The sequence below is a fragment of the Cyprinus carpio genome, chromosome A14 (assembly GCF_018340385.1).
Source record: "Cyprinus carpio isolate SPL01 chromosome A14, ASM1834038v1, whole genome shotgun sequence".
Classification (NCBI taxonomy): domain Eukaryota; kingdom Metazoa; phylum Chordata; class Actinopteri; order Cypriniformes; family Cyprinidae; genus Cyprinus; species Cyprinus carpio.
Genome location: NC_056585.1, coordinates 17,091,575 through 17,118,433, shown reverse-complemented (window position 1 = coordinate 17,118,433; position 26,859 = coordinate 17,091,575). Strand labels below are relative to the sequence as shown.

Here is a 26,859-nt window from a genome sequence, read left to right as displayed (position 1 = left end):
CATTCGATCACTGATATTTGCCTCTTTGTGGTCAGTTAGACTTCTCACTGTGCTGTATTGTGGTTAGATAGCCTATGCTGTGCTGACAAAAATATTTTTTCTCTCTTTCATGCTCTCTTTATCTCTCCCTCCACCCCCTTTTTAGCACCCCACTGGTTTGTGAAAGGTCAGCTTTCTATTGCTTGACAAATAAAGAGCAGGATGAAAACAACCCACAATAAACCACAGTTTTAAACAGATAATGTAATTGATTTTTAAATGTTAAATAGTTTCTGCATTAAGTGAGCTAAGCTCACTGTAAACTAAAATAAAGCGAAAGAGAGAGACTTCATTTTGGACTTTATTGTCTATTATGCATATCACCCTTAGTTTTCAGGTAGGCCCAGCCAGATGCACAGAGGTATAAATGTCAAGGATTTCCATGTAAACACCACTCCAGGGCCCTTTCTTCTCTTGTCACATTTTCTTTTCTCATTTCTCATTCTCAAAGTCACAGAAACTTGGTATTCTAACTGCCACTACTATTAGCAATCTTTTAATCCAGTACTCCGTCCTGCCCTACAGGGGGTGGGAGGGCTGTCGAGGAGTGAAGAAGAGGGTAAGTGATGTCCATCCATCACACTGAAAAAACGGTAGAGGTCACAGAAAGACATTCACCATTTTTCATATTTTAGTGCTGCCATGGCTTGCGCTTTTGCAAGAACATTTTTATCTGTAAAATGTCAATCAAAAGGATGTATGTATTTGCTGGTTGACAGCTTGTTATCAGGGTGGCTCTTGCAGAGACAGGGAAGAAAGAAGGATAAATATTTTCTTTTTTTTCTGATGCCACTACAGCCCATAAAAAATTATCATTTATATATAAATATATATGTGTGTGTGTGTGTGTGTGTGTGTGTGTGTGTGTGTGTGTGTGTGTGTGTGTGTGTGTGTGTGTGTGTGCTGTTTGAATACCCTTATTATTTAGCACAGATCGTCAGCTCTTCCATCAGCAACAAGAGATGGTGAGGCAGACATCTGTGTGTTTACACTGACTAAGAATGGCACCTTTAAGATTGCTTTGTATTATGACAGTTAAATTCCTTGATGATGAATATTTCAATGAAATTGAGATTTCAGAGAAATGCATCAGGTCCTTGTCAACAGAAATGGAATATAACTAATCGCACAACTATCCGTAATGCACCTGAACTGGGGTCCATGAATCGTGAGCATTATTATACTGAGCTTGTGTTGCACGTATGGCATAATTGACTCCAAACAGAAAGGTAAGAAGAAGCAATGCTATGTTTTTAGTTAATGATATGATTATATTCAAAGGATACATCTACTTACATGTTTAGGAAAATTCACTGATATAGTCTGGTACATCCGTAATTGAAGATGGCCCCATGTCATCTCCCTGTCTATGGACCTTCAAACAGATGGCATCTACTGTAGTTGTATCTGACACAGTTAATACAGCAGAAGATTCAGCACAAGCAGACACCCAAAAGATGAGTATAATAATATAAGCTTGCCTTCTCAAGGATAATCAGTCAGACAGGAAATATATTCATACCAACTATTGCAGTCATATTATTATGATTATTTTGAAATTTAAGTGCATGTATAGAGCACAATGGATGTGCAGGGCTTTCCAAGAACATTTCCTTCAGAGATTTGATGCATCATTTGTATTGTAATGTTCTCTTGTTCATGTAGGTTGAGGTCTCTATGTTTTCAGATTTTTAACAGAGGATCAGGTGGATTTCATTATTCTAAACATTCTCTATGTTTGCTGCTTCCATGTTTCAAACGAAAATCACAATAGTTCCAAAAAAAAAGCCATTTCTCATCTTTACATAATGCATCGTTTATCAGCAATAAAGGAATCTGTGTATCAGCTGGAATCTACAACACAACAGGGATACATGCTGTGATGTTTCTGTTAATCACTTGCCTCTTATGATGAATGGCCTGTTGTTAATTCAGGTAAGGATATTTAAAAACACACATCCATCACTGTGTCAGTCAACTGCTAAGATGAATCTTTACAAGCAAACAATAGATAGTCAATTTTTTCCATCAGAGAAAGAGGATCATGGTTGCATATAATCAGTGGAGGGAACCGTTTTTTTTTTTTTTTTTATCTTAATTTTGTCTGTCTGTTGTTCTGTTGATCTGTCATTGTGTCATCCTATCATTCTATCCATCGTTCTATTGCTCTAACCCATGTTGTCTAATGGAATTTCCTGGAATCGGATGCAGTGTTCATGAGAAGAGCACTTTGAACTTGAAAATGACATCACTTATGTAAGCATTTATGCAACATTTTTACACATATGTTTTATTTCCCTTGTGAAATGAATGTATTTAGATCTGGCCTTCCTAGGTAAATCCAAGTACTAGAGTTTTACTCTAAAAATGTCATGCAGATGTTAGCATTAAATATAGTGAAGGTGTGGTAAATGATTTTCTTTTTCTTTCTTTTTTCATCACAAAAGTACATAAATTGTCTAGACAATGATTCACTGTTAGGATAAATCTGCAGCTAAATATATTTATTTATTTACCTTTTGCATAAACTATGGTTCAGCAATCCACAGCCATTGCCAGACTGGCCACTACTTTTACAATTTGGGATGTGTAAGTGTTTTGAGTCGAATAAGTTATCAATCCATATAAGCAATAAAGTAATAGGACATTTTCGTTTTCATGTCAGGAAAAAGAACAGCAACAGAGCTATCAAAGTCAGCCAATCTGACAGACTTGGCTTATCATCCAGACTAATAAAATGTCCCTCTCAGACTTCTTGAGAACACTTTTGAGATACTTGCTTTACTTTTGCCGTTGATCAAACAATCCAGTCTCAAGAGGAGGAAGGGTCAGTTGTCTCCACAGTCTTCGATGATAACAAACACCATTAATAACTGTGGAATTTTATATAGTGCATCTGTTACATAACAATTATAAGTCATAAAAACAATTAATCAGTGCTGGAATTCCCCTTCAGGGCATGAAGAGATGGCTGCGATCCGGCTGTAATGAGCCCTCACCCCCCAAACCCCAGCACTCCCAGTTAAGCTGTGCTTTTGTGTGCACCGGTTACACAGGCATTCATTATCACGTTGGAGCCGATGCCACATCCAATGTGCACCGCTGCAAGCGCCCCTCACAATGCCTTCTGATTGCAGTGATTCACTCTCCAAATTAGTGACATTTCTCTTAATGTGTGCCTTGCTTCCAGCAACAAAAGCCCATTTCGCATTGCCGTCCTCATGGCACTTTATATAAAATGACTGCGCCTATGCAAGCATAGCAGCTGAGGATTCTGATCATCACAATCAACCCAGAAGACAAAAAAAAGCAAAAATAAATGGAGAGCGTGACAGAAGGGCAGTAAATGAAATAAGGGGAACAAAAATAGGCAACAGATCCACATGACGCAACACACACAAATTCTAATGAAAATGAAATGGAACCAAGTCAAAATATATGCTGGCTAAATCTGTTTGCAATGCTTTATAGACTGGGATGTATGCAGGGTTCTGATACAGATAGGCTAAACCATGAGAAGCTACATGGTGAAACTTCTGTAAGCTGATTGACGCCTCTCATTATCCACATGGCACACATGCAGGGGAGGGTATCCGGGGCACCTTACATCATCTGCTATGATTCCCGTTCCTTTCTGCTATGATTCCCTCTCCAGCTAAGAACACAGTAAATGGAAGGAGCCAGACAAGAATTTTATTCTGTGTGCAGTTTAGTACGTATTTGCATTTTTATTTTATTATTTGTATTAAATAATAATAATAATAATAATAATATATATATATATATATATATATATATATATATATATATATATATATATATATATATATATATATATATATTAAATATATATTATTATTTGTATTAAATAATAATAATATATATGTGTGTATATATATATATATATATATATATATATATATATATATATATATATATATATATATATATATATATATACACACACACACTACCACACACTAACATTAAAAAGTTTGGTCAGTAAGTTTAATAAATTAATTAATTAATTAATTAATTTAATACTTTTATTCAACAAGGATGCATTAAATTGATCAAAAGTGACAGTAAAGCCTTTTACATTGTTACAATCTTTTTACAATAAATGCTACTCTTTTATATTTTCTGTTAATAATCATTTAGACAAAAAATATTATCCAGCATAACTGTTTTCAAATTTGAAATCTTTGCGCACCAAATCAGCGTATTAGAATGATTTCTGAAGGGCCATGTGATACTGAAGACTGGAATAATGGCTTTGTCATTGCAGGAATAAATTAAATAAATGTTAAAATATCATAAAATAGATAAGTTGTTTTAAATTGTAATATTGTTTCACAATTTTATTGTTTATTTATATTGTATTTTTGATCAAATTAAATCTGCCTTGTTGAGCATAAGAGAGATCTTTCCAAAACATTTAAGAATTTGTACCACTCCAAACCTTTGAAAAATGGGATGTAGGAGTTTGTCAGATCAATGAGCATGTGCTTCAAAAATCCCTTTTAAAACCCCTCCCTCACATTTCTTAATAGGGATTGCTTTGTACCCAAGTGCTATTAGCCCAAGTGATTTTGAGTAGACTGTATTTCAATTTTAATTTTGCTACTCTTAGGAATGTGGGCTTTTTGCGAACAACTGCAGAAAGAATTCATGTGCAACTCCATTCGTCTCCTACGCATAATCCTGTCTCTCCGCAGCTCTCTACTTTCTAGTATTCCTGATTCCCTTCACTGCTTTGTCCTGCTGTGCTAATGCTCCACAGAAATAGCCCGTTTTACAGGCTCCAACAGAATGCAACCTGGCAGGAATTTTATCCTCCCAGCAAGACCTGCAAGGCTGGATACTGCCTTTCTTTCCAAGATGGAGGTGTCTGCTGGTTCTTTATGGCAAGTAAACAGGAAGTTGGTTTCCTCACAAAGTTCAGGGTTTTTTCCCCTCATTTTAGGCTTTACCCAATGATGTGTGACGGTCAAGGTTGCAGATTATTCAAATGCTGTTCTAACATGTAAATATGCCAGTCTACTGCATGGGGCTGAAAAACACAGCCCTCAGGACGTGAGTCTGTCATTTTTACGAGTGTTACCCATAAATATTCCACATGACTTTTGGGTGACCTTCACTTACCCTTTTCTGAGGTGGGAAATATTACAAAAAAATAGATTGAGAGTACAATCTGGCAGCATCTATTGTCTGGCCTATAATAAAAATGGACAGGCTCAAATAAGATGACCGTGACAAAGGCATTTGGACTGCCAAGAGACTGTCTGGCAGGCATGACTAGATCTGAGTTTCTGGACCGCGTGCCGAGAGTTGCTTCCTGGGAAAGCGTAATCCAAAGGTCCCCTGAGGTTGTGTTGGAGGTGAAAATGTCTCTAAACACCCAAATTACTCTTTCCATGGCCACAGTAATCTCACTATGTCTACAGTGGACGAAATGGACAGGTTCAAGAAATAGTAAATTACACTACAGGTCATTTGAAATTATGCTACTGAATTAGACAAATAAAGTTAAATGTCTTAATCAAAACAAAACAACAAAAATGTTAAAGATACATTTAAAAATAATTAAATCATGGTTATTGAGTGCTGTTGTCTTTATGCTCTTGATATTATGATTAATATTATAGAAATGACAAAAATGATATAAAAATGACAAAACATCTCGTTATTAAGAGAAAATATATTGTTTAAATGACATTATTCTCAAACTCATTATTATGGCATTATTGAGAGGAAAATTATATGTATGTGGCAGCAATATAATATATATGTGATATATATGTGAGCAATATAAATATATGTAATCACTGTGTTCATTTCACTCAACGTGAGTGCTTTAGTGCAAATGTAAATTAATATAGTGAAACGCAATAATATCGTTATAGTTTTATATATATTGTTATATTGTTATAGTTATATGAAATGAAATTAAACTGAATTGTGACACTGAATAATATAAATATCATACCATCGCAGACTGTAAGTGTGTTGACATATTTAATCAGTTTGGGTTTAAGATTAATGGCCCCAAAAACAATTAAGCACCTCTAACGCTGCTGTTTATGTAATTATATACAGAATCACAGACAAAAGCTGCCGTGCAAAAACAATCCATCGGTGCGCTAGAGTGATCGAGACGAGAGAGTGATGAGTTTTGACATTGAACAGTATCAGTGCACCACATTTAACTTCTGAATACTCTGTGCCAAATTTACAGAGCAATTTGCCTGGATTTACAGTGCACTAATGTGATACAATCTCCCCACCAAATGAGTGGAGTGTTTAATGCGCTGGCAGAAAATTTCAAGCGCAGATTTTTGTGCCTAATGTCCAGGGGAAATGCCAGAAAAAATCTCTGTCCATCAAGTTAATGTCGTTGCTAAGTGCCTTGTCCCAACTTCTATTAAAACGAACTGGTATGGCAGGTGTTAATGTTGAAGCATTATGCAGTGAAATACCATAAAGATTTTAGAGACATTTTAAGATAGCATGCATTTTATTTAAGATAGCATACCACCTCACTACTCTGCAGAAATAGTAAGGATAGTATGCTATTCTTAATGTAGTATAAACAGTAGCTTATATGCATTAACATTCTAGAGTATAAGTACAGTATTTGACTGAAAGGCATGCCTTTTTTTCTTACAGCTGCAGTATTGAGCGTTTTGATTTTTCCCATTGATTTTTCTTCAAGTGGTCTGTCTCCATCTCCTTACTGTCTCTGCTCTTTCACAGACGTCTTTCCAGTGTGTGTGTGTGTGTGTGTGTGTGTGTGTGTGTGGAAAGATACTGTAGATTTTTTTTTAACAGCAAAGACATTAATTATAACATTTAATTCTTTCTTACTTTATTTTAGAGTTTCAATTCGTCAGCTTTACTACATGGTATCCATTTGTACTGTACAGACTGTGCAGTTTTTACTTTTCCAGAGGCTGCCCAAATCAATAAGCACTCCTTAATATGCGTTATACCCACATGAGAATATCTAGCCTAGCGTTCAGTCTCCTCAGCTGGACTTTAGCTTCACCTTACACAACTCCTTGCCCTTCTTTATTTCTGAGGACAACACACAGAGTGACTGCAAGCATCAGTAAGTATTGTGTTTTCAAGAAAGCGTTATATTGAACACTGTGGAAGTGTATCCTTCTGAAGTTTACTGAAGGCCGAATCTCAGGGCGAGTGCTTTACTGGAAGTCCTTGAGTGATGCCTCTTTGTCATGCCTTCTATTGGAACACTTTCATGGTCAAACTGTCTGAGTGTTGCCATGGCAATGCAGACAGAGGTTTGACTGATCATCTCAGCAGGCGGGAGGTTTTCTTTATTGTGACCGATTGAAGTGGAAGGTGGAATAGTATTGCTCATTTTATAGAATTACAAAGAAGTAAATGTACCTTTATATTAAAATGTGTGTGTGTGTGTGTGTGTGTGTGTGTGTGTGTGTGTGTGTGTGTGTGTGTGTGTGTGTGTGTGTGTGTGTGTGTGTGTGTGTGTGTGTGTGTGTGTGTGTGTAAAAGTGAACTATGTATAATATACATTTTCTTTCCTTAATCCTGTATGCACCACTAATGCATTCTTTCATTCACTCATTGTGTGTGTGTGTGTGTGTATATATATATATACAGTATATATAAGATTGGTATTTAAGCTGAAAGTAATCCATTAAAATCATTGTAGACTTTTATACATGACCCACACTCCATGACCCATACTTTTTGCATCTGTATCCAAGTCACCAGCTTAGATTTTTGTATGCCTGAGAATAAGAAGGCCGCTCATCAAACAGAATAATGAAGCAGCCCTGTAAAAATTGGGGTCATATGCAATGGGCTTTAATTTTGAAAATAAGACAAAGTATAAACAGCTGTGTGATTGTGGTATATTATGAAAACCCAAAACAGGATGAATGTATTTGAATGCATGTATGGGAGGGGGATGTCTATGTCATTAATTCTTGAGTGATTATTTAGGTAATGTAAAAGTAATTGCAGCAGCTGCTCTTAGGGAGATCTAGAAATGTCATTCACTGCTTTGAGGAAAAATGTTTCAGTGACACACTCTATGTGTGACATGGTGCCACAGCAAATGAGATATAATCTATCATTTGTTCCCTATTGGTTTGCGACTTCAGCACTTGTGAACTGAATTTGTCAATCAGGCCATTTTATTGATTTTTCCATGTTGTTTCAGATAAGTTGTTGAATATGTAGAGTGTTCCAAATCAGTCGGCTATGAGATTCCAGGATGGTTAGGATGCTACCTATGTAGGCAGCCGGCAGTGAGGCAGCTCAATAGGTTTTGGAACAGAACTAGAGTCATCTGTTCAAAAACGATGACTATGTTAAAGTGAGCCAGTAATATAACTTTGGACTTCAGGGTAAAAGAATAATATAGAGATTTTCACACGGCAAATTGCAAAATGGAGGAATGCAGCTGCCAAATCGACATCTATGAGGCGGATTAATCCAATTCCAGGGATGGATCAGATGAACAAATGCCCATGGAGGTGGGGGGAAAAAACTGATAAGGGTGAGTCCAAGAACTTGATATTCTGTCAGAAAGGGAAGAAAATGCTCTCATTCCTCCAAAATGCTGCAAAAAATAAACACTGAGAACTGTGACCTACACTACTGTCAATGGTTTGAGGTCGGTAAGATTTTTTAAAATGTTTTTTAAGAAGCCTCTTATGCTCACAAGGGCTGTTTATTTGATCAAAAAATTCAGTAAAAACTGTAATATTGTGAGGTATTAGTACAATTTGAACAAATATTTTCTAAATATATATAGTTTAAAATATGATGTATTCCTGTGATGGCAAAGCTACATTTTTAGCAGCCATTATTGTTGTCTTCAGTGTCACTTGATCCTTCAGAAATCATTCCAATATGCTGATTTGTTGCTCAGGAAACATTTCTACTTATCAATGTTGAAAAGTTTTTTAGCATTTATTTGAAATATTTTAATAGAATAGTAATCTAATTCTTGATCAATTTAATACCTCCTTACTGAATAAAAGTAGGCCTATTATTTAAATAAAAAAAATAAAAAACAAAATACCATAACAAATAAGAATAAACATAAAAAACAAAACATCGAAAGGCTGTGATCGAGAATGTATGTATTTAACCTAAAAAAATAAAAGGCTATGATGCCTTAAATCACTGCCTATGGGCAGCTCACCATGATTCGGAGCAGTCTGTCTCTGTGCCTCTATGGTAGTCTTAGCAGCCTCATGGTTAAATATATCTCTGGATTGTCAGACACTGACCAAGGCTGTTGCTAAGCTTATTGATTCATTAAGTAGCTTGAGGCAAGCCTGAGTAACAGCTCCTTAAAGAAAATGCAGAGGATCAGTGCTTAGCGGTGCTTTGTTAACCCGTGTTAAACAAGCTTAACTCTAAGGCCCATCAGTCTGTTTGGATCTTAGAAAGGAACTGCCTGCTCCATTCGCTGTTTCTCTGTGTTAAGAGAAAAGAAGGAAAAGGAAGGTGGATACCCTTAACACACACGCACACACTTCCTCAACTCTCTTCAAAGCAGCTTCAGTTAGAATAGAAGGTTACAGTTCACCAACTATTTGTGGTAATTGCATGTATTTGAATAGCTGATGAGGGAAAATTTCAAAAGGTGAAGTTTTCATTTAATGCTGCAAACAGGCCTTTCAACCATTATAAATAATTGGGAGGAAATGTAGGTATTTTCACTTCAACAATATAAATCAAATGCATGGTCATAAAACTAGGCATAGTTTAGTGTAATGGGTGATGGTCCAAAGGGCAGTCAGTCATAATTTCCATATGTAATTATATAGAACAAACAGTTCTATTACACTTACTTATGTTGGTTTTGGCAAGTGAGAGTGCTTCTTTTTGGTTGCATGTGATCAGGGCTCTTCACAGAAGGATTCCTAAATGGCCTGTGTCTGCTGAATGAAATTAAAACATTTGCCATATTTAAATGGAAGTTTTCCAGATGTTAAATCACAGATGTGATAATATTTACTCAGTCATGTGGGATTTTGTCTGACAGACATGTATATGTTAAATGTGAGCAAGTTTGTCACTCTTACAGCTGCACAAACTAATATGCTAAGCTATGTAAATGACTGGCAATTTATATATGCCCTCCATATGTGCAGATTTTTTTATTATTTATTATTTTTTTTTATCTGAAGCAAATGATAGAAACCCCTTGCTTTGTTCGGTACAGTCTGAATACCAATAAAGGTTTTTAAGTATAGGATGTGCTAGCTTTAATGCTGTTAGTACAATGGATGGAAACATTTCAAAAGTCTTTGTCATGTAACTCTAAAAAGTTGAAGAGAGAGAGAGAGATTCAAGAAGGTGCAAGGGCCTGAACGTCCATCACATCACACCCAGCTTCTTGTAATACTGCTGGAATAGGTCTCAGTCAGCATATACAATTATGTTGTTAAATAACATGAAATTGTATGTTAATGCAAAACTCGAGACTGATGAACTTGTTCTCAAGACTTACAAATAAGGGAACATATTGTGTCATAAAATCTGACAATATACTTATGCAATGTTCAACCATAAGCCTGTATTCCCAGAAGAGTACCCAGACACGTATTTGTAAATTTAAATGCTTACAACTTAACACTATTGTTTAAGCGAAGATAAGCTATCTATTGATGCTATCTCGTAAACAATATAATAATGGTATTCTTGATAATCAATAACTTGCCTTCATATTCATGAACTGAATAGGGTTGCCTGGCTGGAGTGAGATTAAGTACAGTTGTGCAGTTACACTTTAAAGACATGTTAAATAAATTTTTCATTCATGAAGATGACATGAAAAAAAAATGTGTCTCCTGGTGGAAAACAAAGACTTTTTAAGATGAAAATATGAATATAACCAGTAGATGGCAGCAGAGGATCACTCATCATCTCAATTGCCTTTTCAACTCCATAGTTTTTTTCACGTCTTGATTTTATGTTTATTATAAAGTGACTATTGTAACAAATTTTAGTACTTTAACTGCACTGAAGTATAAAGTATAGCAAGTGCAGGAAGTCACAACATCTCATTTAAAAAATAAAAATGGGGGGGGGGTACTTCGGGTTCGGGCCATTTCTGAGCTCGGAGCCCTTCCCTGGAAAGCATGGCAAATATGCATTACTATACTCCATCTAATTATATGTAAGTGTGAACTCATGAAATGTAATGGCTGGTTTTTTTTTAGATCTGTGAGAAAAATCAAAGTTCCCCAGACCACAGCACAAATCAATCAAACATCCAGTCCTGTCAAGCTTCGATAAAGCAAACACTCATCAAGTGTGAAAACCCTCAATTGAGAGCTTATCTCAAACCGCAAGCCAGGTTCACGTTTCTCAAACCACTTCTGAGAATCACTTTTTTTTTTTTTTTTTAACAACATTGCAGAATGAAAAATGTGATGAATTCAAGGGAAGTGTAGCAGGGATAACATCCTATCAACTAAACGAACAGTCTTAGCAACTCTCATTAATACTACACCTTTCAAGGACACTCTCATTAGAGAGAAATTAAGACACACACAGGCCATTAACATTGAAGCAATCAGTCTGGATTGATGAGCACAAACATGCCAGGTTGAGACAAGCACTAAAGCACCAACCGAAACATCAGCGGAACAAATACTAACTTGCCTTTATTTACAGTGCTATGACTGAACCACTCAATTTTCTATTGAGAAGTCTCAGCCACAGTAACAAATTCTACGGTGGAGGCAGAGGATGCAACCTGAATGAGGCATGATGCCATGGGGGAGGGCGGATGACTCAGCAGCTCTACAGTTTTTGAGGGTTGATGTTAGCCATGACCCCAGGAGAGCGTTCAAAGGGGAGAATTGAGAAGCTGAGAGGGGTGGATGATCTTCAAAACCTGAGCACAGATTAAACACTTTCATCTCAGACCAACAATCAGTGCAGCCCTTAGTGGAGAGCAACACAGGGAGCCTCGGGTTTGTGAGGTGTTTCCCTGCTGCTGTAGATTTTTTACAGTGCTATTATTTGAAATTGTGGAAAATCCAATTTTGGACAGACTCAAGACTGACAGTAAAAAGCAGCATCTATAAATATTGGCCTCGGAATATTTACAAACATAATTAAAAGTTAATATCTGAATTATTTAACTGAGATATTAAAATTGTATAAGGCATTTTGCATAATAGGGCAGATCTTTGATGGGCTCTGTTTATACACAAGTTGGGAGTTTAATCTAAATACCATTAATATTCAAAAGAAATATGGTAAACATGTTTTCGAGTGCATAGACTTACTTCTGCTTATGTGAAGTGGTCAAAAGTGACATGCTGTTGTATAAAGGGAGACATCAAATGTACTTTTATTATTTCATGCCCTTTATGCTAGGGCTTGCTCAGCTACTAATTTTTACATGTCAGCTAATCATTCAAAAAAGTATTTGACTTGTCGGCAAGCCAGTGGGTCAGTGAGGAGGAAACATGGCTGTTTCTGCAACAAGCATGCATCTTCAGCCTCAATCCCTGTATCACCATGTGGTGCTGTTTATAGGAATATGTTTACTCCAAAGCCTAATATGTGTATTATATATTATCTTGTGTATATTCAGTATAGGGTAAAGTTTTTACTTATTTTGTTGTTATTGTTGTTGTTGTTTTGTTGTTGTTTGGTTGGTTTTTATAGGCTTTTCATAACCACAATGGATTGTTCTGTAAAGGGACTATGATATGTGTGTGTTTCATGCATTATGTTAAATATGTTAGGCTTATACTCTTTTGTGTGAGTGTATTGCAGTTGTTTGATGCTGAGTGATAAAATAAGTGACTAAAATTTGTGATAAGTGATCAAATTTGGATCATGCTTTTTTTATGATGAAATCCTACTCAATGCATGTGATTTCTTTCTCTTGGCTTATTTGAGTCGCAGAAACAGGACAAGATGATGCACCTGAATTTTACTTAGATCACACCTCTTAAAGTCTAATCAAAATCAGCCTGGCTCTCAGATCTGATTTCCTGCATCAGGATAAATTTACATGAGTGAGTGTTAATGCAATCTGGTTTGAATAAAACAACCCTCGTAATTAGTCAATTACATAAAGTCTGCACTTTCTCTCATTTTTTAGGAATGCAGAAAAGGGCCCTGCACAGCATTCAGAATATAATTTAACAAATCTGCCCTGCTCAATGTTCTTTCCATACTATTACTATCTGCTATTTTGTCATGTCAGTAATATGATTGTGCATCTGGACTTGCTCAAATGCATTTAAAGTCTTGATTCTATAGCTTCTATTTAGATTTTCTAAATTAATAAATGTAATAGGTATTTATTTGCATAATTTTTTTGATGAAAAAAAGCTCCATATTATGAATTCTGATGTCTATAAGTAGATATAACTATAAATATATATCATCATAATTCTTAAGCCAAATTTAGATCATACTTAGATTAAAGCCTTTACATTAACTGATCCTCTGTGTGACATACTAATTCATAGTTTAATTTGTGGCATACAGTATAAACAGGTGACCATAAAACATACCATCATGGAACAATGATTTAGGCAAGCAGTAATGAATCCATGAGAAACAAAGCATGTTTAGCTCAGGAAAACTGCAGTGTGCCATTATAAGATGCATTCCTGTCCGAGTTAACATGCACATCTTAATTGGCTCACTTCATCACAGACATGGGCCTAATTGGGTGACAGGTCAAAAGATGGATGATCAGAAAAAAAAAAAAAAATGGGTTGAAATGGTGGGTGGGAGTTATGAAACACAGGAGACTGTCACAGCTGTGTGTGTGGTTTGCCCCGCACTGAGACCCACAATCCATCTCTCATCGAGTGCTGAAGTCGCTTTTTTTCTCATTTTCAGTCTGGACTATATTTACATCCTATAGATGCTTATAGACACACTTTGTGTGTCACACTTACACATAAAAAAGCTGCAGTGTTATACTTAATATATGCATTAATATAGGATGAGGGAGGTGTTTGGTTAAGGATGTAGAAGCAGAGCTGTTAATTGCAGACTGCAGTCCTAGTTTCATTCATCCTATGTATTTTATTGCTGGTCACACCCGGAGTCTGTAAAGAAATTTAATACAGTTCTGATCATAAATTTACACACTCTTTAATTGTAGAATATGAAAGATCTTTATTATTTCAACAAAATAAGTGGGAACATGAAAATTACATGTTATTTATTTAGTACAGTTCTGTTTCACATAACAAATGTTTACATATAGTTCACAAGAAAAATAAATTAATTCCTGGTAGAAAAATGTTCCTTTTTTTATATCTTCTACATATTTGAACCCCTTCCAATAGTGACTGATTTTATTTTTTATTTTTTATTTTCATTTTTGACTGCCCTTTTAAAGCTACGCAAAATGTTTTCATGTTTCCCAGGAGATAATATAAGTACAACTTTACACCTCCCGGCCTTTTTTTTCTTTCTTTCTTTCTTTCTTTCTTTTTTTTAATATTAAAATTAAAAAAATCTTAATATCTTAAATATTTTGGAGGGGGTATGTAAACTTATGAGAAGAACTGCATTTTTCGCTGTTTATAAACACTCACGTCGGAAGTGCAGATGTTGTGAGGAAGTGTAAAATCTACCACCCACTCACCGGCTGCTGGTTAAACACGTGTGCATTTCAGCCCTCAGCTCTCATTTTCTCTCCTTTATGTGTTGATCATATGGAATTACTGTTGTTTTTCTTAGGCATTGAGTTCTCACATAATGTAATTTATTCGTTTTGTACTCTCACCTGAGGTTGAGGTTCAGGGTGGGAGAGCATTACTTCAGTTCAGATTACAGCTGCACGATGTGATTGTAAATAATCAGACAAATGTTTCCATTGTGATTAGAACTACATCGGTTTTTTTTTTTGTCAATAGAAAGACTCACAAATTTGTTAATCCAAAGTTGTTCCAAAACTGAATTACAGAGTTAAAAGGTTTTAGTTCTGTTTATTAGTTAGTATGTTTTCATGTTAATTTAATAATAAAAGCAATAATAATAATTATATTAAAATTATATAAAGCAAGCTAAACTAAAGCAGAAATCCCTTGAGACTGCTGGAAACATAATGTATAATTGATTTATTAATTTAAATCATAGCGTTTTTGCGGTTTAGTAATTGCATTAAGCCATATCATGGTTTCTATTCTATTTGAATTTTTTGTGTAGCCCTATTCTTGACCAAACTCCTCTAAGATCAACTCAACATCCCTTTTTAAATCTCTTATTCGTTCTCATCTCTATGCATTTGCTCCTAGCTTGATGCCTGTGACCTTGTTCAGACCTTCACAGAGCGGGAGGTGAAAGGTTTTTGGAAAAACACCCGCTGAACATAAATGTGTTGTTTTGTTCATTGAATCTATCTTGAATCTTTAGTTACTGAAGTTATTGTTAAAGTGCATGCACTTTCTTGTAAGCTGCTTTACTCAGAAGTATTTGCCAAGAAAATGACTGTAGAAGCTCAGGCCAGTTCAGCTCGTCTTTCTAATTCCTTCAAAGTCTGTAAAATATTGCTTAATCTACTCTACACTACTGCAGCAACTGGCAGCTATTTTATGGACCATTGGACCTTTGTTTTGTGGTTTATGTTTTGTGGTTCTTTGAAGGGGAAATAAAAATGTTGTAAAGTGTTTGTTTTTGTTTGTTTGCCTTTTTGCAATTTCCTATTAAATTCTAAAACAATTTCAAAGAATAAATGATGATCAGTAAGGGAGATGTCTAGTAACACAAGAATCAATCCAGGCATCCAAAAGACCCGAATCTGTACTGAATTCAGAGAAGCCGTCCTCATACATGTCCTGTACCTGTCCTGAATTTTAGCCATTTTATCTGCCCTTGGGTTAAAATGTTACACAGCGACATTAGGTACCAGAAAAACATGCAACAACCGTCAACACTAACCTGCACTGCAAATTTGGCAGAAAAATGTGCTCTGTTTTTGAGCAGTCCCATCGGCGCGTCATGCACACGCATACGTGCGCACACTCACTGGCTGGCCCTAGGCAGGTGACCTATTTTCTGCAGCCAGTGGAGGGAGAGTGGAGAGGGATGGTTCTTCTATGGTTGGGCCATTCATGGCTGGCTCAGGATTGTGGATTAATTACCCCATGTGGGAACCAGAGCCGGCTCTGTAAGCGAGACACTTCAGTCTCCGCTGGCATCAATAATGCATTTTTCTGTCTCTCCATTTAATTTGCACACGAGCCACCAACTCACGTCACCAACTCTTTTAAGGCCGCCGAAAGCAGGGACATCCGATATGAAGAGAGAGAGAGCCATGATATACACTATACCCCGACGTACACACACACACACACACACACGCGCATATACTCTCCCTCTTGACCCCCGCTCTTCCCTTCTTCTACCGACTGACAAATTGATTCTTTCTTAATGTGCTCCTGCTGCGAATGCATTAACAATAGAAAAAGGGAAAACTGAATGTGTCTAGAGGTGATCAGTCAATCCAGATCCTGCTAACGGAAATGAACAAGCTGGACCAGAACTGTTTTTGATTTCCTCGCTTAATTCCATTCTAACTTTTGTTGCACTGCAGAGAAAGTTTTGCAAAATGATGACAGAAGCTAGCCGTATCTAGCGGATTACAATGCTTGTGCTTGCCAGTGAGTGACCAGCCATGACTGACCTGTTAAAAGGTGAGGAACAGGACAAATCGCATGGATACGACAGAGGTGGGTCATCTGATACAGCCAGGTCTGTCTGGGTCACTGCGTTTAGAAAGGAGGAGGTGATGGAGAGTATGGTGTGGTGAAGGTATAGCTGATTAGTTTGTGGTTTTGTCTGCCTGCCAGTTGCGTAATCATGTTGTTCTTGTAGAAAATGCATGTTTAAAGAGATCGACTGAGGCACAGGTCAGTGATTTCTGGAGAGTTTGGTGCCTAACTTTAGTTCATTGTATTATTTTAAATTAATAGTGGAAATTATTTAATACTTCCCGAGATGAATGGATCCGCTAAGTGGGTTCAGTCAGTGCCTTGAAGGCATGGCTGATGGTGATGTATGAAGAATAGTCGTGTGTATAATTGCAGCATGTTCATGTCATTGTATTGTGGGAAGGATTTTTACAGGATTAAGTGTGGAATTTCATCTTCTGCTTTGGCAGGTTCTCTAATGACCATGTGAGTATATAACAGGGTGCAGTGCACTCAGTATGCATTTTAGCTTCTGCAATTGTTTAACAAAACCCTTTTATAAAGAGCGAGATTGAAAACTAGGAAATGTTTGGTGCAAATTAAGGGTATGGCCCTGTCCCAGTTGGCGCTCTTGATGTGTACTTAAGGTCTTTTGCATTCAAGATGTCCACAGGGCCTTAGTGTGTATCATTTGGTATTGAACAGGGCCTACTTTTGGAGCTACTTACATGCTGGGTCTGAAATTGCATACTGCATGGTAGGTTTTACATTTGATTTTAAATTTGCTTTTCAACAATTAAACAGTATGTTTACAGTATATATGAATTTGTCTAGTATGAATCAAATTCGGATGTACTACATCTGCCATGTTTTCACTGTCATGTGATCCACTAGTGTCAGTTGCGTCATTTCACTGCAATTCTCAAATCCTCTCCTGTGGCCTCATGAGACAGAAAAGTGTCCATCAGATGTGCACTTCAGAATCTCGACAGATGTAATAAATCAACAACTGTTTTATGAATAATACCAATTCAGACATATAGCTCTTGCATACTGTTTTCACCTGCCTACCTATGGAAGTATGCATAATCAGATGCAGGGTTAATGTTGCTATGTCCATTCAATGAAAGTGAATGAGATCTAATATTGTTTTAGACCCAATTGACTTGTATGGACAGAAACAATTGAAACTTTCCTTAAATATCTTTGTGTTCAGTGAAAGGAAGGAAATAGTACGGATTCAGAATGACTTGTAGGTAAATGATGGCAGAATTAAGCATCTTAAAGTCACCGTACTTGTTGTTTTGATGTTTTTTCTGTCTTTGGAAAGTACAAAGTTTTCTATCTTTTCATGTGTTCACACATGTGAAAACTAATGTGTCTTATGTAGGAAATAACAGTTCTGAAGCGCTGCACTCACCCGGTGCCACTCATTGGTTCTACCCAACTAATCCACTGGCCATCTGGCTTTCATTTCATAAGAAAGGGACGCTTTTGGTTTTCTGACCAAGAGACATTGAGCCTATCAATCTGCACTCATCAAAAAAAAAAAACAATCAGACCTCATCAGGAGCTTCACATATATATGTACTATTATGACATCATCAACCTGTGCCCAGGAGAACTGCACCAATTAACCACCAGCCGACTCCTCTCTGAGCTGTAAACAAACAAGCTTAGCTTTTTACAGTGAAAAGGCAATTTACCCAGTGCATCACCACAGCTGATTCTAATCTTTTATCATCCTCACTCTTGCCAATTTCAAAGGTACGAGCTTAAACTTAATTGCTTATTAAATCAACATTAACATTCTGACACCATTTGCTGCCAAACCTGAAAGGCTGTACTGAAGCTAATGAAATTACAAAACTTTTTTTAATGAAATTAAACTTTTTCCTTTCATTATTTATTTCTATCCCTATTGTTGGGGCATTTTTCACTCAACATTAAACTTAATGCTATATGTTTCTCTCTTCTTTGTAGCTCTTTCCTCTGAATGTACATACTGTATAAAGCTATGACATGCATCCATTTTAGGAAAGAGTGTGGTTAAATTGTCCTTGAGTAAGTAATTATTTAAATTATTTAATAATAATAATAAAGGATTTAATAGTAATAATAATAATAATAATAATAATTAGTAGTAGTAGTAATATTTTTATTATTATTATTATTATTATATATTGCTGAAAAAAAAGTTGTCAAAGCAATTTTCACTCAGAATGTACCACTACATTTCAAAATTAATTTGCAAAGAAACAAACAAAGAAAAGGACCTGACTGAATTAAATGTGAATTTTTGAAGTGAAAAGATTAATATAGTATTTTCTTGTAAAATGTACTCCAATAATGTTAGTTTTATATACATCTTCAAAAAATCACAAAATTTAACCACAGGTAACAGCTGTCTTGGAATCTTTAGCACTTAAAAAAAAAAAAAAAAACATTAAATCAATCAATCAATCAATCAATCAATCATTGCCATTAAATTATTACTATTATTATTTACATTATTTAATAATAATAATAATAATAATAATAATAATTTGTAGTAGTAGAAGTTGTAGTATTTTTAATTTTATCTTTTATCTTTCAGTGTCTGGTGGAAGCAGTAGGTCATCGTGTTTGTGTGTGTGTGTGTGTGTGTCTGTCTGGCTGTCTGTCTGGCTGTCTGTCTGGCTGTGTCACTGATGATGTTAATTGACCAGCAGGTCAGGGCAGTAATGAGAATCTAATCAGTGGGAACAGCCATTTCAATCCATTAATTTGAGCTAAGCCTCCCCATCAACAACAAGTCCGTTTATCAACACGCTAATGTGTCAACTTTCCAGGCTAATGAATGCCAAAGCTTATAAAGCATAAAGAGCAAGAAACAAGTACTGTATGGTGCATACAAGAATCATCTATGTCTCTCTTTCTTTACTTTCAACAGTACAACTACAGTCTTTCTGAACTGATACAAACCAAACCGTCTATGTGAGGGATGCTAGGTAGCATGATACACCTGACATACCGAGAGTTATGAATAAGCTTTAAAATGCTAGACAGAATGCCATGCTCATTAAACTTTAAACTTGAAGGGAAAAATGGGAAGAATAGAGACATTATTCTTCATTGACAGACTGCAAGCCTCAGCAAACATCAGGCACAGAAAGATCTAATTTATTGACGAATACTGATACGAATTTCAACATTTTATTCAGTGCTTTTGAACTGTCCTAAATAAACATATTCTGAAATGTGTAATTTTACCCTTGAGAGAGAAAAACAAAGTCAGAGCCCACCCAGTGATGTAAAACTAGGAGCTTGTGGATAGTAGTAGAGTATGTTAGAACATATGAATGATCATATGTCATTCATTCTTTTCCCAAATGAAAAACACATACACACACATAGCTTGAACCACTGCTGCTTTGGTTTTGCTTTTGCTTTACTCACAGCCTGGTGTTTAACTAGTAAGCCAGTTTGTCTCCCATCAACATAGTGTTACACTAATTGTGCAGGTTGTATATTAAAAAAGGGAGCTGTATCATTGGTAAATTTAATCTCAGTTTGAACAGAGCCATTGAGGTATGTGCTGCTCATGGTGTATTCATCATTGATCATGCTGAATCATGGCCTCTTGTTTTTGTGCACCAGAGCGTGTTGTGCATTATCACTGGCATTGACCTCTGAGAGAGATCTGATATGCTCAAGATTGGAAAGTTAATATGTCCGTGTAACCCCATACCTCTGAACCGCTGAATGGGACCCACACAGCGGGCCACTGAATGGGAGACATAGGGTATAAGTTGGTCTATGATGCGCATTTCCAATCTTTTAATAGTGACCTTTCTAAGTCACAATCATTTTGGGGTCATGTCATCTCCTATGTCCTTGGAAGCTGGTTATGCAGTGTCAACCAGAGCTTAGTACTAAATGTCAACAGTGTATTCAAGCTGAAATCACACTCATCTGATGATTTGTATCAGATTTCAGCCATTTGTTTGCCACAATGAGGTTTTCCACAATGGATGCTTTTTAATGGAGGCTTTTTGATGCACTTTTTGCACTTTTCTATACAGTTTTCCAGGCTCATGGAAGTGTTGCTCATGTTTTACCTGCTCTTATTCCAATATATATTTTTTATGCACTGTTAATGTCCACAGATATATGAAGAGTGAGAAAGGCCACATGTTGCTTCAAGCTGAAGATGACACTTTTTCCCCCACAGATTTTGTATGAACCATGATAATATGGTGATTGTTTGTATTCAAATGTTAGAATAAGTACAGTAACATACAACATCAGTGTTTTGATGAAAAAATAAAGACTCCTACAAATGAGCAATTTAGATAATTTAGACTGTCCAGAGCTGAAATAACAAGAAACATGTTTTTGTTTGTTTGTTTGTTTGTTTACACACCAACAATTTAGAGATATACAAACCATTAGGAATAATCTGAAGACTGGTCAGAATTGAAATTGCTGGATTGAATTAATTAATTTCATCATTCGGTGACACCCATATAAAAATGGATTTCTGGAAACTAAATAATAATAATAATAATAATAATAATAATAATAATAATAATAATAAATAAATTGCGCATTTTGTGGCAAACTTTGGCAAACCAGACCCAGATGAAATGGCTGTCTGGTGTGATTTCATCTTGAATATATTATTGACATTTATTACTAAATCTCAGTGAGATAATCCGTGTTGTGCATCTTCTGACATGAAGTGACCCCTGAAATATTTTAAATCAGAACTGTCACTTCTATGAAACATGCACCTTCAAGAACCAAACTGAACCATAAGAAACAAATGCCTATGAATGTGAGTGCTATTGCACTGGTGATAAAAAGCTAATAATAAAAACAATGAGCTCTGACAGAACTATAGATTTTTCAGTTCCTACTCTCAAATCTAGCTGCAGTTATCATCGACTAATATGTAATCAAATGTGCTGCCATGGTGAGATTTAGAAAAAGAATCACAAATACGTTCTGACTATATCAATCTTTCACAGAGCTGGAGGTTTGTAATGAGCAGGAAATGAAACTCAAATGGCAGTATAGTCACATACATGCAATGTTACAGTCACAGCATGATGGGTGGATATTTCAAGGTTGAACGTGAAAGAAAATGACTGACCTAATATCATTCTCTGCCGATGGTGTAGGTTTTTTTTGTTTTGTTTCTTTTCCCCCAGTTTATTTTTTCCCGACTGCATCAACCTTCATATTGAGTATCAGAATATCGGCATTCATTGGTGTAAGCAGAGGTGCAGTGGTGTGAGATTGATCTTTGGAGGACCTTTAATCTCGGGCTTGATTGCACCATGCATCGACACGGTGAGTGGAGTGACGGAAATCAGTGCTGGATTTCCAACTGACACCCAGTGTATGCCCTGATTATGCAAATCACATGCCAATCAGCTTCAGTTATCTGACTAGTGCACAGCAAACAGGTCACCTTGTTCAAAAGCCTCCATCTCTGTAATAATGATAGGGATTGTGATTTTATCTAAGAGTTGTTGTTTTGGAGGTCTCGATAATCCTTCGTTCTCCATGTATCAGACAATATTTATTAATATTTATCATAATGAGTATTTATCATAAAAAGATATGTCAATAGCATTTTATTGTGTTTTCTAAATTGTATGTTAACTCAAGTCATACTACAGTCTAAAAGTTGCTGAAAGTCTCCGTCTATCTGAAGTTCCTTGTGTTTTACAACAGAAATACCCTTTCATCAAAAACAAGAAGAATACGCTCACCAATTTGCTTCTAAACATAGAAAGACATCCCATTCTTCTTGAACATCTGATGTGACGTCTTGTCAAAGTGACTCATAGCACTCAACCAAAGCTCATGGCAAATGCTGAGATGTTCATCTCCAATGAATTCGTCATGTCAGTTCTCCTACCCTCCACTATGTATTCACCATCTCCATTTTGTTCCAGAAATCCATTCCTGAAGCAGTTTGTTGTCCTGCTCTGGATATTCAGTCAGGTGTGATGCTAATATGTGTAAATGACTGTGAGGCTTAAGATGCTAAATAAACAAATCTCTTTTGAGGGCCAGTTGAGAGAAGATATTAAACTGTTGTTCAGAGTGCAGATTAACATGAACTAATCAAGTGTGGGTATATTGATTTTCATTTTACTGACCATTGTTCACTCTGATCCTTGTATTTTCTTATCAGCTTCAACAACTCATTGTGCTATGAGAATTAGGTGGCGAGGCCCATCACAATGAGATGAATATGGAAAGTCACATGTTAGAAGGGGCGTGGCAACAATTATTACTAAATAAACATTTATAAGATTAAAATAGTTTATATTTTAAGCATATTTGTGTTTTTAGTTTTCAGTTTTGAATGGTTTATTAGCTAAAGTCACCCAGCCCAAAGCAATCAGCATTTTTTCTTGATAATATTTGCTTAATATTCCTTGATTATCATGTTTATGTAATCTAAAGCCCTCTGGTGTGTGAATTGAGCAACATGTTCCTTTTCATTTTACCCCAGTATTGGTGATTAAAGACGCGTAATTGATTCTGGATTCTATTTGACATCCCTTTACTAGTACTCACCTTTTGTTTTTTCAGCTAATTAATATTCATGAGCCAAGCTGAAATAATGATATACTGTCATGATTTATTGTATCTCACGACTTTTTAGTTTGTGGCTTTTATCACTTTATCAGTTTTATCCTACCACCAGTTATTGTGGTTAAAACTATATACCTGTTTCCTGACATCTTTGTACTAGTGCCAATTTACCTGCCTTTCAAAACTAAGGGGTGAATCTTATGTCACCTAATTAATATTCATTAGCTAACCTTATATTGATAATATGGGAGACCTTTTTGATCATTCCTATGCCTCTGCATGTTAGTACAGGTTAAACGATTAAATGATTAAATGTAAACAAGCAAAGGAAATAACATATGTACACAAGGAGACAGAGAGCATACCTTGCATAAATGTGAGAGTAGTTAAGTGCAAATGTGAGTATTCTTCAGCACGCCTTTGAAGGGCACAGGAAGTGTTAACTTTCCAGTGTGAGTGTGGAGCACTTTTATTGTTGATTGCTGGTGTTGAATATATTTGACATTTTTGTATCAGGTGATGTTTGAGGAGGAGGTGTACAGAGAGAGGTGAAATATGCATGTAAAAAGCAAGGGCACTCTATAAACAAGGTCACGTCTGCGTTACAAGAAAACTTTCAAATCCCTTCTGAATATGCTATCGTTGTTTTCGCTTCCCGTTAATTCTTGTCGAGGCTTGGCATCATTCCTTTGTTTGTCTTTTGCTTTGCTTTGTGTCACAACCTGTCTCACCTTTCACATCACAGTATGCTAATAATTAGTGAAACTCTGACTAAGTGAGGGGGAAATAAGCACTGCTACAACCATAAAATTACAGAGACGTTTGTTTCATCTCATTGTGGGTATCTAAAGCTAGACAGGGAATCCAGTTTCACAGAGTAAGACTTTGTTTAATAGCCTGCATTGTGCTGAATAAGCCTCCAGGGTTGAAAAAGCTGCAACTATTCTCTTGACAGTGGCATTGCTACCGCCGGTGATTTTCAGCTGTGCCTTTTTGTGCTTATCTCATATTTATAAATAAACTACTATGTGACATACTTGCAGCCATCCACCAGGTTGCAGTTAAAGTTTATTTATCCAAGCACAATTTCACCCTCAGCTTGTCCTGAACTTCCTCGGCCATAACGGATGCCCTAGAATTGAATATAGATTCAAGTGAGCAAGACTGATGAATCTCAATTTGCTGGTGACCATATTTTACGGCTGCCTCGGTCTCACAAGAGAGGGAGAGAGAAAGGGGAAGCTGCCATTCTCTGGGACTTGTGGTGATCCCAGTCAAAATATGACATATTCAAATGAGGGTGACTAAGAATCAAATGGTGCCACAAGAGTAGATCAGTATACTAGAGTGATTTTTATCAATTGGGGTTAGTCTACTGACTAGTAAGAAAATATATTGAAGGCATATTCTGTACAAGAGTATTTTTGTCCCTTTTTTATCAGTAAAATTGTCTAAAAAATTCCCATTTTATTTTATCGTTTTATTTTATTTTCAGTTTTAAGCAAATGATCTGAAAGGTGTGACTTGACAAAATCTGGATATTTTCTGTGATAAATGTATTTTGATTTAGGGATGCTATATTTTGTTCTATTTTTTGCAGCGTTGAAAGGGAAGTTGCCTTGGTTATACTAAACTAAGTAAACTTTACACATTCTAAACTTTAAACATGGAAAATTGATCATACTGTGTCAGTGAAAGAAAAACAGCATTGAGATTTTTAAAATCAAAGTTGGATATAACAAACAGTTAAAGGTACTCTCATACTGATATGAAAAAAAAGACCTTAAAAGCCAATTTAGGATAGCTTAATCAATAACCACAAAATCAATAACAGAGAGGTTTTTAACAGACAGATAACCAGCATGTGCTACATCTTAAGATTTCCACACCAATACATGTTCTTAAAATCAGTCTCAATTAAGGGTAATTTGTTACTGCTTCCTACTGCTGTATTACGTTAATAAGTCAAACTGTCATTACTGGACAAAAACATGGAGGCCACTGGTGTACTTCCATGATGTCATCTTATTGAATTTACTGAAACACAGCAACCACTAAGTGGTGTTGCGTGTGTTTTTACATTATAGTTGTTTCAGCTCAGTCTTCAGGTCTCCAAACAGAATAAGCCTGTGCAGACAATTTGCAAATTGTGTTCATGCTCATTTATGAATGTTAAATGAGAGGATGGAGACAGAGGTCGCAATGCTGATATGCCTCTGTATGGGGATTTTACCCTAATTAGCCCAAAGCAAAGAGATTAATGCTCTGTTCCTTTGCCCATGGGTTAAACTCTTCCTTAACAAGCTCATTATGTTCATGTAATGATATTTCTAACATCCTGCACTACAGAAATCAGTCCACACTAAAGAAACAGCCTACATACCTCAAAGAATGGCATAGATGATAAGCAATATGATTTTTTTTTAAGTATATTATTTTAAAGCACATATACAATCACATCAATGTGAAAAACTGTAGCTTCAGTTGTTTCTTAGTAAATCTGTCTGTCCTTTTAAATCCCATTCTCTGTCATTGGTAAAATATTGCATTCTTTGTTTATTTGCACATGCACTAATTGGATGAGTGCTCTAAGTGCATTCATCTCTTTTTTCCCCCTTGGAATGCACTGCACAGTGCCACTGAGGCTGAGGGAGGAGGCAGTTCTCTTTGAGATAATGAGAACAGACGCTGTACATGTGTCTGTGTGTGTTGCCACTTCTCATTTACCCAACATGAGCATGGCAAAAGAGCAGAGACAAAGGAGAGACACAGGAAGAGAAAAAGACTGAAAAAAACAGAGAGAGGGCAATGAATGGGAAACAGGAAGTGAAGCATAACACACAGAAAGATTATTGGAAGCCTTCATTTGACTTGTTTGGAAATGGGGTCAACACAACATGTCTTTTTAATAATATAAATACATTTTTTTGTTATTATTTGTTATTTTAGTGACATAGCCTTATATTGTTTTTTTGTTTTGTTTGTTTGTTTTCTAACTTTAAAATGTGCTTGTGTTTGTATTAATTGAATGACATTAATTTGTTCATTTATTTTACATTGTTAAAAAAGTTTGCACAGTGCAATTTAAAAAGGACACGAGAGATTAAAGAAAAAGTAGCAATTATGAATGGAGAAATGAAGGCAAATGCAAAAAGCAAGAACTTTTTCGCTGTCATCCTACTTAACTATGCTAGGGAATGTTAGTTGAAATCTCTGTAACCCAGACCCCCTATAGGAGCACTTTGACAGTACAGTAAGTCTTCACTCAGGCTGTACAATATCCTTGCTGCCTATAAACAAGCTACTTCAAAACAGTCTACCAACACACTCTGTCCCCACAAGGATCAAACTTGACCGATGCTAACAAGCCACACTAATGGAATCTGGTTTAACTCAGGAAGGGAGAAGCTCTTTAAAATAAAATAAAAAATTATTAGAGCACAGTTTATGTAGTATTAAACTAAGGTTCAGTTTCACTCTTTCTAGCACTTGACGTTTTGTTTGAATGTGCTGCAGATGTGTTCATCTGTGTTAG

General features: G+C 36.0%; 1 protein-coding gene and 1 long non-coding RNA gene across 2 annotated transcripts in view; one reads left to right on the top strand and one right to left on the bottom strand.

Moving 5' to 3' along the window:
- LOC109048000 (leucine-rich repeat and immunoglobulin-like domain-containing nogo receptor-interacting protein 2) overlaps positions 1 to 26,859 on the top strand; it is a 231,775-nt gene that overhangs the window by 104,516 nt on the left and 100,400 nt on the right. The gene's annotated exons all lie outside the window — the stretch shown is intronic.
- On the bottom strand, positions 341 to 9,970 carry LOC122147446. The gene is made up of 3 exons (XR_006161632.1): positions 9,894 to 9,970; positions 1,336 to 1,414; positions 341 to 621 (listed from the first exon to the last, which is right to left on the bottom strand). It is a non-coding gene; the product is annotated as an uncharacterized LOC122147446 (long non-coding RNA).